General features: G+C 41.2%; 2 pseudogenes; both read left to right on the top strand.

Annotated features, from left to right (window-relative positions):
- Positions 1-4,477: 4,477 nt before the first annotated feature.
- LOC112670152 (26S proteasome regulatory subunit 4-like) lies at positions 4,478-5,939 on the top strand (annotated as a pseudogene).
- A 4,640-nt stretch (positions 5,940-10,579) lies between these two features.
- LOC112670061 (protein SET-like) lies at positions 10,580-11,433 on the top strand (annotated as a pseudogene).

The following is an 11,433-nucleotide window of genomic DNA, read 5'->3' on the forward strand; positions in this document are numbered from 1 at the left end:
GGTGCTGAGACCTCTCTCTCAGCTCATCCCTGTCCAGCTGCTCCTCTGTCCCCTGCCACGTACCCCTACTTCCGTAGAGGCTCTGAGCCTGAGAGCCCTGCCCAGTAAACCTCCTTCTGCAAATCTCCCTCCCAGAGGCTGGGTCCTGGCTGCCTGTCCTGTGACACCACCTATACTTGCCCCCAAACCTGAACCTCAATCTGATCTGTTCTCTAGAAATACTAGGGGGCAGAGGAACACGGTAAACACCACCACAGGGATGTCATCAGCAAAACCAAGATGTTCATTCTGCAGGGCAAATTACTTGATGTCTTCAAGGAACAAACAGCAAGAAAAATGAAAGTGAGAAGGAAAATTCACAGATTGACAGAGACTCCAAAGCCGTGTGTGGCTCCTCTGAATGCAAATTTGATAAGCCAAGTCAGGAGAAAAAAAAAAAAAAAGAGGGCATAATCAAGGGAAACTGAACACTGAATATTTGATGATATGAAGGGGTTAATGTTTAATTTGTAATTAAATTAATTAAACATTAATTAATTAAACATTTAATTTGTAATTTGTAAGATATGATAACAGCATTACTTTTTTTTTTTTTTTTTTTTTTTAAGAATCATTAACATGGAACAGCAGCAGCCACGCAGCCCAGCTTCGGGAAAGTTCTGGTGCACTGCTGCCCCCACACACCCAGCAAGCACCTGACACATCCCCACCTCGCTACCACGATGCCCAAGAGGAAGGTCAGCTCCCTCGAGGGGGAGGTGAAGGAGCCCAAGAGGAGGTGGGGGGGGGTTGTCAGCTACACCTGCTCCTGTAAAAGTGGAAACAAACCCCAAAAAAGGCAGCAGGAAAGGATAAATCTTCAGACAAAAAGTGCAAAGGGGAAAAGGGGAAGCCAAGGGAAAATACCCTGAAGTGGCTAACCAAGAAATAGAAGAAAACTTACCTGCAGAAAACAGAAAACTAAAAATAAGGAGAGTCCAGCCCTGGATGAAGCAGGAGAGAAAGAAGCCAAGTCTGATTATTATCATATACCTTGTCTTAACAGTAGTCCCTGTCTCCCTTCTTGTACAATCCAGAGGAATATTTTTATCAACTATTTTGTAAATGCAAGTTTTTAGTAGTTCTAGCAACATTTAAAAAAATTAATTTTATTTATTTATTTATTTGACTTAAAGGAAGAGAGCGCAAGCACAAGCAGGGGGAGTGGGAGAGGGAGAAGCTGGCTCCCCGCTGAGCAGGGGCTCCATCCCAGGACCCTGGGATCATGACCTAAGCCAAAGACAGACGTTTACCCAACTGAGCCACCCAGGTGCCCCTCTAGAAACATTTTTAAGAAGGAGGGAATCCTACCTCAGCCCATTTTTTAAAATGTAAATGGTTTTTTTTAAGAGGTGAAATCAGGGGATCCCTGGGTGGCTCAGTGGTTTAGCACCTGCCTTCCAGCCAGGGCGTGATCCGGAGTCCCAGGATTGAGTCCTGAATCAATCTCCCTCTGCCTGTGTCTCTGCCTCTCTCTCTCTCTGTGTGTCTCTCATGAATAAATAAATAAAATATTAAAAAAAAATAAAGAGGTGAAATCATTTGCCGGTCGTTTATTTTTTATACAACCAGAATATAGTGGGATATTGAGTTTGGGAGGCTTTGATTGTCTTGGGCATCAGCTCAACATTCCATAGATGGGGTAATTTTTATATCCTGTAATAACAAACCATACTAAATGACAATTTGGAGTCAGTCGTGTATTTAATACATCTTGAACATTTTAAATTACTTCTATCTCCATGTTGGTTTTGGTAGAATTGTTTCCTAAAGAAAACCACTCCTGGGGGTACCTGGGTGGCTCAGTCAGTTAAGCATCTGCCTTCCACTCTGGTCATGATCTTGGGGTCCTGGAATAGAGCCCCACATCAGGCTCCCTGCTCAATGGGGAGTCTGCTTCTCCCTTTCTCTCTGCCTGCCATGCCCCCTGCTTGTGTGCACTCTCTGTCAAATAAATAAATAAAGTAGAGAAAGAAAGGAAAAGAAAGAGAAAGAAAGAAAGAAAGAAAGAAAGAAAGGAAAGAAAGAAAGAAAGGAAAGGAAAGGAAAGGAAAGGAAAAGGAAAGAAAGGAAAGGAAAGGAAAGGAAAGGAAAGGAAAGGAAAGGAAAAGGAAAAGGAAAGAAAAGAAAAGAAAAGAAAAGAAAAGAAAAGAAAAGAAAAGAAAGAAAAGAAAAAGAAAAGAAAAGAAAGAAAAGAAAAGAAAAGAAAGAAAGAAAAGAAAAGAAAAGAAAGAAAAGAAAGAAAAGAAAAGAAAAGAAAAGAAAGAAAAGAAAAGAAAAGAAAAGAAAAGAAAAGAAAAGAAAAGAAAGCCACTCCTAGATCTTGGCTCTCCATGTCAGAATTCTTGTGCACTCTGTAACATCTTGGTAATGGTCTAGTTTTAGTACGTAGTGTATATTATATTAAACTATGAATTGGGATCCCTGGGTGGCGCAGCGGTTTAGCCCCTGCCTTTGGCCCAGGGCGCGATCCTGGAGACCCGGGAGACCTGGGATCGAATCCCACGTCGGGCTCCCGGTACATGGAACCTGCTTCTCCCTCTGCCTATGTCTCTGCCTCTCTCTCTGTGTGACTATCATAAATAAATAAAAATTAAAAAAAAAACTTTAAAAAAAATAAATAAACTATGAATTAATAAGACTTGACAAAGTTAACAGCATATCAACATTTGAAGATATTGGTACTTTGATATACTGTTAAGGAAAATTTGCCCCCAAATTTTAAGTTGAAAGGTCATGGGAATGACATTTAGAAAAGAATCACAACTACATGACTTTTTAGATTTTTCAGTACGTACCTTAAGAATTGTGTACAAATTAAAATGTCTGTACTGACTCTTAGGACAACTAACAAAAACTCAATTAGGAAAAAAAAATCATTAACTTAAAAAAAATCTTTTATTTATTTATTTACTTACTTACTTATTTATTTTAAAGTGAGAAGAGAGCACAAGCAGGTAGTGGCAGGGAGAGGGGCAGAGGGAGAGAGAGATGCAGACTCTCCGCTGAGCAGGGAGCCCTATGATGCAGGGCCCAATCCCAGGACCCTGAGATCATGACCTGAGCTGAAGGCAGATGCTTAACTGACTGAGCCACCCAGGTGCCCAAGAATCATTACCCTTTAAAGATACATATTGAAATATCTCAAAAAATTAATATAATGGTGGAAATATATGGGCAAAATATTGGGAATATTGGAAATATGGATGAGATAATAGAAAATTGGAATATTTCAAAATTTTCCAAGGGTTGGGGGAAGGATGAGGGGCAAATGAAACAAAGGTGGACAAAAATGGGGGTCATACGCTAGCAGGTTCATTATTCTGATCTTTCTACTTTAATATATACATGACAATGTCCTTAATATCAGACTTTTAAAATATATCCATTTCAACCTAAAAGTAGGCATCCTGTGTAATAATAAAACACTAGGGTGGTTCTCATCATGATCAAAGGCAAAACATACATGCACACCCACAATCATGTGCTAACTAGGGCTGGAAGGTCATGATACAAAAAGACACAGAACAGTAAACAGACATGAGAAGTATGACTAGTGAAGAGGATGTTATTTGATTTGCAGATTATAGAGCTGACTACTCCAAAAAACCCAAACCAACTGCAATATTTCAAATTTATGACAGTGTAGCAAAGAGATTGAATGCAAGACTCGCACTCATTAGGAAGAACAGACATGCTTTCTTATATGTTGATAATTGATTAAATTATAAAATGATGGGAAAGATCCTATTAAAATAACCAGAAAAAAATTATTAGGAGTAAAAAAAAATGTTAACTAGCTAGAATTTAAATTTTTTTTTAAGATTTATATATTTAGGGATGCCTGGGTGGCTCAGCGGTTGAGTGTCTGCCTTTGGCTCAGGGCGTGATCCCACAGTCCCAGGGTCGAGTCCTGCATCAGGCTCCCCTCAGGGAGCCTGCTTCTCCCTCTGCCTGTGTCTCTGCATCTCTCTCTCTCTCTGTGTCTCTCATAAATACATTTAAAAAATCTTTTTTTAAAAAAAGATTTATATATTTATTTGAGAGAGAAGGAGAGGAGGAGGGACAGAGGGAGAGAGAGAGAGAATCTCCAACAGACCCCCTGCTGAGTATGGAGCCTGACACAGGGCTTGATCCCACAGCTCTGAGATCATGACCTGAGCCAAAACCAAGAATTGGATGCTTGGGGCACCTGGGTGGCTCAGTGGTTGAGTGTCTGCTTTTGGCTCAGGGCATGATCCCAGGATCCTGGGATCAAGTCTCACATCGGGCTCTCCACAGGACCCTACTTCTCCCTCTGCCTTTCTCTCTGTGTCTCTTATGAATAAATAAAAAAATAAAATCTTAAAAAAAAAAAAAGAATTGGATGCTCAACTGATGAGACACTCAGGTGCCCCTAACTAACTAGAATTTAAATAAAAATTTGTGGGGAGGGGGGTGGTTCGAGCAGCCGAAGCAAGATGGGTCAAAGTCAGAGTGGTGGTCATGGCCCTGGAGGTGGCAACAAGGATGACAAGGACAAGAAAAAGAAATACGAACCTCCTGTATCAACTAGAGTGGAGAAAAAGAAGAAGAAAACAAAGGGACCAGATGCTGCGAGCAAGCTTCCACTGGTGACACCTCACACTCAATGCTGGTTAAAATTATTGAAGTTAGAGAGAATTAAAGATTATCTTCTCATGGAGGAAGAATTCATTAGAAATCAGGAACAAATGAAGCCTTTAGAAGAAAAGCAAGAGGAGGAAAGATCTAAGGTGGATGATCTGAGGGGGACCTCAATGTCAGTAGTAACCTTGGAAGAGATCATTGATGGCAATCATGTCATTGTGTCTACATCTGTGGGCTCAGAACACTACGTCAGCATTCTCTCCTTTGTAGACAAGGATCTCCTGGAACCAGGCTGCTCCAACCTGCTCAACCACAAGCTGCATGCTGTCATAGTGGTGTTCATGGATGACACAGATCCCTTGGTCACAGTAATGAAGGTAGAAAAGGTAGAAAAGGCCCCCCAGGAAACCTATGCTGATATCAGGGGGTTGGACAACCAAATCCAGGAAATTAAGGAATCCCTGGAGCTTCCTCTCACTCATCCTGAAAATTATGAAGAGATGGGTATAAAGCCCCCAAAGGGGGTCATTCTCTATGGTCCACCTGGCACAGGTTAAACCTTATTAGTCAAAGCAGTAGCAAACCGAACCTCAGCCACTTTCTTGAGAGTGGTTGGCTCTGAACTTATTCAGAAGTACCTAGGCGATGGGCCCAAAGTCGTTCGGGAATCGTTTCGAGTTGCGGAAGAACATGCACCATCCATTGTGTTTATTGATGAAATTGATGCCATTGGAACAAGAAGATATGACTCAAATTCCGGTGGGGAGAGGGAAATTCAACGAACGATGTTGGAACTGTTGAACCAGCTGGATGGATTTGATTCAAGGGGGGATGTGAAGGTCATCATGGCCACAAACCGGATAAAAACCCTGGATCCAGCACTATCACACCAGGCTGCACTGACAGGAAGATTGAGCTCCCCTGCCCGACGAAAAGACTAAGAAGCACATCTTTCAGATCCACACAAGCAGGATGACGCTGGCCGATGATGTGACCCTGGACTTGATCATGGCTAAGGATGACCTCTCTGGTGCCGACATCAAGGCCATCTGCACAGAGGCTGGTCTGATGGCCTTGAGAGAGCATCGGATGAAAGTAACAAATGAAGACTTCAAGAAATCTAAAGAAAATGTTCTTTATAAAAAACAAGAGGGCACCCCCGAGGGACTGTATCTCTAGCGGACCAGAGCTGCCTTCAAGGAGATGGTTGGGCATATCCCAACCCCTCCGAGGGAGGAGGTAGGGGAAGCTCCCGGAGGAAACCATGTTCCAGTCGATCTTTCTTAGCAAAACCTCCCATGTGCCTTTTTGCTTGTGATGTGTAGGACACCCCCTGGCCTGCCTTCATCTGTGGGTCATGTGCAGTACTCTGTCCCCAATAAAGCGTGCTCCCTCTCCAAAAAAAAAATATAAATAAATAAAAATTGAGGGAAAATACTAAAGGAAAAAAGGGGTAAAAAACAAAAAACTGCTAGAAGGAGCCTTAATAATAAATGCAAGAGATGTGTGAAAAATGTAAATGTTTTTCTTTTTTTTTTTTTAAGATTTTATTTATGTATTCATGAGAGACACACAGAGAGAGGCAGAGACACAGGCAAAGAGAGAAGCAGGCTCCCCATGGGGAGCCCGATGCAGAACTCAATCCCAGGACCCCGGGATCATGATCTGAGCCAAAGGCAGACACTCAACCCCTGAGCCACTCAGGAGCCCCCGTAAATGTCTTTCTTTCTCTAAGTGGGTGTGAAACATGCATTCCAGGGTAGAACACTAAGTATTGTAGTATTGTAACCATGTTGGTCTTTCCAGGCTAATGTACAGGTTTTAATGCAACTCTTTTTTTTTTTTTTAAGTGATCTCCACACCCAATATGGGACTCACACCCACTACCCCGAGATCACGAGTCACACACTTTACCAACTGGGCCAGCCAGGAGCCCCTTAATACAATTCTAACCAAGATGAGGGGAGGGTCTTTTACATCATTATTGAAATATATTGACATATGATAAATTTCACATGTTGAAAGTGTATAATGTCATAAAGGTGACATGCACGCTCATGTCAAACCATGACCACAATCAGGAGAGTGACTTATCCATCACTCATACCCCCATCTAATCTCTCCCTTCCTTCGTTCTTTGCCTCTCTCCCCTCCTTCCCTGCTCTTCAGGCAACCACTGATCTGCTTCCTTTCATCAATAGCTCCTTTTCCATCTTTTTTCCCCTCTAAATAAGCTCTACGCTGAACACGGAACTTGAACTCACAACCTGGATAGCAAGAGTCACATGCCCTCTCCACTGAGCCAGCCTGGCACACTCTGTAGCTCCTTTTCGTTTCCTATTCATTGTATGGATATACTAAAGTTTAGCAAATACCTGAATTTGCAAATATGAAATCCAACAATAATGAGGATTGCTGTATAGATTGAGATGTATCATCAAGAACTGACTTTCTCGATTGTGGGGCTGGTAAGCCCAGAATCCCCAAGGGCAGCCGGTCAGGAGGGGCGAGCTGGAACTCTCCACAGACCCGAGCTGAAGTACCCAGGCAGAATTTTTCTCTGGGGGATCCTTCACAGAATCCTCCACCCTGCTCTTTAAAGCCTTTCAACTCTTTGAATTAGGCCGGCTCCGATTATGTAGGATAATCTCCTTTATTTAAAATCAATTGCCTGTGAACTTGCATCATTCCACAAAACATCTTCCGGGCAACACCTAGGTTAGCATTTGAAAAAACAGAGGTCTGTAGCTTAGCCAGGTGGACACATCAAAAGTCATTGGACGAAATCACGCCGCCGTTGTAACATTGAAGACAGAGAAGTGTGATAAAGACTATGTATTATCCAGTTTCACTTTTAATAATGAACAGGACAACGCAAGAGCCAGTGTTTTTGTGCTGGAAAATTCTTGCCAGTGAAAGGAACAATGAAACCAGCAAAACTGAAAGGGCGTAGCACGTCTGTCCCTCCTGCAAATGCATTTAAAGATGCAGGAGGTTTTGTTTAAGGAAAGCTCAATTCAAAAAAGCTGGAACAGTCCCAACACTTGGATTGGCCTATTTCACAACAAGCTTTTATCGAAGCGCACTCTGAAATTGCTTAGCCAAAGAGGAATTTCCCACACTGTTAGACATTTAGAAGGCAAAGACTTGTACACAGAAATGATTGAGCTACTTTCTGGATTCGATCAGAGGAAAAGAGTGGATGCAGTTCCTTTGTCAAATGGTGTGTTATGTTCTAGAATAGATGCCATTTCTTTTAACATTGGGAGCTGGTCGTTGAGGAAACAGCAGACTTGCATTCTGGATGAAACCACAGACGCCTCTCAAGGGAGTTGCTTGGGGTCGCTATGGGCGTGCTGACACTTCTTACTTTGTGACTCGCCCCTGCAAACCACAAAGCCTGTCAGTATTCTGGGAGTGGTAAAAAGGCCTTTTCGCAAATAAATTTTGCCTGGAAAGAAACGCTTCATTCTCTGCCCGGATGGACCTCCTGCAAAGCTGATTTTGCAAACTTAAGTGGTAGAGAAAGCTCTCCGTTTTGTCATCATCGTTCAATGCTTTTTACATAGACAGGCAGACAATACTTGCCCCACATCCCTAAAAGATGTTTTGTCAACATTCATAAAAGTCACTAACTTTATCAGAAGCAGGCCTCTCCATCACTGCATTTGAAAGAGTTTACCTGGAAATGGGAAAAGAGTATATGAAGCGCTTCTCACTGGCTTTCAAAGGACAATTCCTAAACCATTTCTTCAAACTAACTGCAGAAGTCTTACTATTTCTTTTTTTTTTTCAATTATTTATGATAGTCACATGCACACACAGAGAGAGAGAAAAAGAGAGAGAGAGAGGCAGAGGGAGAAGCAGGCTCCATGCACCGGGAGCCCAATGTGGGACTCGATCCCAGGTCTCCAGGATCGCGCCCTGGGCCAAAGGCAGGCGCCAAACCGCTGCACCACCCAGGGGTCCCTTACTATTTCTGAATGAGAGAAAGCAAGCCCACTTCTGGAAACTCTTTGAAGGAAAAGATTTTATCCTTGGGTTGGTTTACTCAGCAGCTATCTTTAACCTTATGAAGATGTCCTCCTATCCAAAGTCCTGAAATGACCATTTGTGATGCTCCTAGAAAATTTACAAGCTTTCTTGGTTGCTGCCAATACAGAAGAAGAAAACGGAGCCAGCAATATCCTTGCAAATGATCAAAAGCTGGGGAAGAGTTTTAGCAAGACAGAGTGCAGACACAAGATGCTCTAGCAATTTCTTTGCAGAGAACCATTTGCTAACAACTGGAAATACTTCATAACTCTATCAAAAGTTATTTCAATCTTTAGGGCATCAAAATTGAACCATAAATCCACAATTCTTTCCTCTCTGAGATAATGTATTTCTGAGTTGTGACCCAGCTAAGGATGAGCTCATTGTTCGCAGGACAAAAATATTTTTTACAAGTAGAATTTAACTAAAGGAGCTTTGAAGAATTCTAGTATTCTTTGAGAAAACCATGTCTTCATCTAGTAAAGCAAGCCCTGGGTGCTGAGATATGTATCTACACACACAGATCAAGATTTTCAGGATTTACACCACAAAAAAAGCTGCTAGAAATATTTTCATATAATCTTTGTGTGTGTGGACATTTTATGTTTTAATTTCTCCTGAATAAATACTTAGGAGTGGAATTGGAGTCAGAGGGTAGGCATATGTTTGACTTTACAGTGTTATAAACTGTTGGTATAGCTGTATATTGAACTTTATATAACAGATGGCCATTTTCCAAAATGGCCTACCATTTTGAATTCTACGAGCAATAAATAAAAGGTCTAGTTCTACAGCCTTGACATTTGCACTGTCAGTAGTTTTCATTGTAGCCACCCTGGTGGGTATGTAGTATCTTCTTGTGGTTTTGATTTGTATTCCTCTGCTGACTAATGTTGAGCACTTTTTCTTGTGTGCTTTTTCTCCAAATCTAGATACCTTCTTTTTTTTTATAAAGGGTCTGTTTAACACTAGACTTTTTATTGGGTTGTTTTTTTCTTATGGATTTATCCTTTATATCTTATGAGTGCAAATCCTTTATTGGAAATACATTTTGTGAATATTTTTTCCCAACTTGTGCTTGTCTTTTCATTTTCTTAACAGTGTCTTCTGAGCAGACATTTTAATTTTGATGAAGTCCAACTTAGCATTTTTTTCCCCTCCGTTTATACTTAATGTCCTGTGTATCCTAAGAAATCTTTCCCTACCCTTAAGTCATACAGATATTCTCCTTCATCTTCTTCTGGAATCTTTTACTAGAAGCTTTTTCTAGCTTCTTCCAGAAGTTTTACATGTTGTATTTAGATCTGTGATCCATCTTGAATTAATTTTTGTATGTAGTGTGAAGTAAAAGTTGAAGTTCTTTTTTTTTTTTTTTTTTTTTAAGAAAGAGAGAGATAGCATGCACACATGAGAGTGGGGAGCGGCAAATGGAGAAAGAGAGAGAGAGAGAACCTTAAGCAGGTTCCACACCCAGCACAGAGCCCTCCAAGTGGCTGGATCTCACCACCGTGAGATCATGACCTGAGCCGAAATCAAGAATCAGTCTCTTAACCTACTGAACCACTCAGGCACCCCAAGTTTCATTTTTTTTAAAACATTGAATACCTAGATTCTAAACATTATTTGTTGAGAAGATTGTCTTTTCCCCATTGAATGCCTTACTACCATTATAAACCAATCAATTAACTATGTATATAAGGAATTACTCCCAGAACGCTTCCTCTGTTTCATTGATCTATATAGTTATCCTTACAAGAGCAAACAGCCTTGATTCCTGCAGCTTTATAATAAATCTTGAAATCATTTATTTTTCAAGATTGTTTTGGCTATTCGGCTTGCATTTCCATATAAGTTTTTAAACCATCTTGTCAATTCTACTAAAAAGTTTGCTGACGATATGATGATTGGTTTGAGTCTATAAATTTGGAGAGGATGACATCTTAACATCCACAAACCTGGGGTGTGCCTCAGAAAAAGAAGAGCAAGAGACAACTGAACATATCGATAAAGCACAAAATGCAATAGACAGACTTAATGGACAAGCTAGTGAGGAGACTTTGAAAGGAGAATAGAAGTATTACAAATTCTACCAACCATTTTCTCTGAAGAGATTCAAAACGATGGCCCAAATCTCACCTTTTGGGGGTAACAACATTTGACGACCATCTACAAGTGTCTGCATTGCTTAGGGAGGATGATGAAGAGGCACTGCATTGTTTGCCAAGAGTAGAAGTGACAGAAATTTGAAGATATTAAATCAGGTTACAGAATAGATTTTTAGTCTGGTGAAAACTCTTACTTTGAAAATAAACTGCTTTCCCAAGAATTTTATCTGAGTGTTGATCCATCCTCAAAGTCCACTGAAGTCAAGTGGAAATCGGAAAAGGATTTGACAAACCGTTCAAGTCAGAATAAAGAATAAAGCCAGCAGGAGGACACAGCGTGGGGAGCCAGAGAGCATCTTTGCCTGGTTTACTGACCACTCAGACGCATGAGCAGGTGAGTGAGGAGAGGTTGTCCGAGATGGTCTGTGGCCAATCCATGACAGCACTCTACGGCTCCCCACGTGGGTAGTGAAGAAGAGGAAGGAGAAGAAGGTGATGATGATGAAGAATTGGAAGATATTGATGAAGACGGGGATGAGGATGAAGATGAAGAAGATGTAGGGGAGGAGAAAGAAGAAGAGGATGAAGAAGAAGCTGCGTAATGGAATACATGGATTCCAGCCTTCCTTTCTAAATTTTCTCCAAT

This window comes from Canis lupus, chromosome 25 (genome assembly GCF_003254725.2).
Source record: "Canis lupus dingo isolate Sandy chromosome 25, ASM325472v2, whole genome shotgun sequence".
NCBI classification, from domain to species: Eukaryota; Metazoa; Chordata; class Mammalia; order Carnivora; family Canidae; genus Canis; species Canis lupus.